At 48.0% G+C, this 1,275-nt stretch overlaps 1 protein-coding gene across 1 annotated transcript in view; it reads right to left on the reverse strand.

Moving 5' to 3' along the window:
• PAX1 (paired box 1) overlaps window positions 1-1,275 on the reverse strand; it is a 49,020-nt gene that overhangs the window by 1,021 nt on the left and 46,724 nt on the right. The gene's annotated exons all lie outside the window — the stretch shown is intronic.

Consider the following 1,275-nt stretch of genomic DNA (forward strand, 5'->3'; position numbering starts at 1 on the left):
GCCGGGCGACCGCCCGTCCTCCTCCGGCCCCCCCCCGCTCGGGGCTGGGGGCGGGGGGGGCGTCTGGCCGGATATTTCGATATTTGGGTTGTCCCAGGTACGTAGCGGAACCAGAAAACCGATCGCGATGGAATTAAAAGAGAAAAAAAAAGCTTTCAAAAGAAAAGGGGGGGGGGGAATAAAAGGAAAGAAAAAAATATGCCAAACCAAAAAAACCACAAACGTTTCAAGAAAGTCTGTAGGCCTTTCGGCAGAGACAGCTTGAAGATTGGCAAGGCAGAAAACTCAAGCTCCAAGTCACTTACAATACCTCGAAAAATACACTAAATACGCGCAGGTCACCTTTCGTCCTTCGTTCGTTCGTTTTCTTTCCTTCCTTTTTTTCTTTCCTTCTTTCTCTCTATCTCCTTTTCTTTCTTTTTCTTTCTTTTCCTTTCCTCTCTCTCCCTCGCTTTCTCGCGCTCCGTTTCTCTAATTTTTCAAATAATTGGTTTACAATCATCTATTTTCACCCATTGATACTCGCAATAACTCATCCCCGGGACAGCTGATGTTATAACTCGCAGCAGGTTGCCGTAGTTAGAAGCGGTAAAGGTTCGTATAAAAAATTTTTTTTTTTTTTAATTAAAAACCCAGAAAACCAACAATAAAGAAATGGACTAATAAGTGGGAAATTAATTGCAAATGTGAAAAAGAATAGAAAGTCTAATACCACGAAAAAGGAGAAAGATATCGACGGGGTTTTTATACCCAGAACAGATGAGTCGGGATTTTTAAAACGAAACCGCCTACCGAGGAAATAAAGCTTCCATCGATGAACCGAAATAATTAGCAGGAGATAAAAGAAACGTCCCAATTAACCGCCTCGAGTATATACGTTCAGCTCAAGCCTATGTGAGTCCCGGGGGGGTATCTTTAAATGCTGCGCGCGGCGGGGCATTTATAACGTTAATAATTCCTAGTCGAGATCTCTGCCTCCGCACTACCTGCGCGGCTCCGCGGGAAGAGGGATGCCCTTAGTCCCTCTTCTTCTCCTCTTTTTCTCGTTGTTAATACGCGGAGGAACTGGGGAAAGGCCTCCGACGTGCGGAGGGGCCGCGGGTCCTGACCCGTCCCGCCGCACCCCGCAAATTCCCGGGGTGAGGGGGGGGGGTTGAAAGCGGAGGATTCGCCCTAAATCCTCCCGCTTCCCGGGCTATTTCCAGCGCAAATGACGAGGAAAACGGATTCCCGGTTTACAGTCCCGATGTTCGGGCTCAGGCCGGGCGGGAAGGC

Source organism: Haliaeetus leucocephalus, unplaced genomic scaffold (genome assembly GCF_000737465.1).
Source record: "Haliaeetus leucocephalus isolate CR32 unplaced genomic scaffold, Haliaeetus_leucocephalus-4.0 Scaffold450, whole genome shotgun sequence".
Lineage (NCBI taxonomy): Eukaryota > Metazoa > Chordata > Aves > Accipitriformes > Accipitridae > Haliaeetus > Haliaeetus leucocephalus.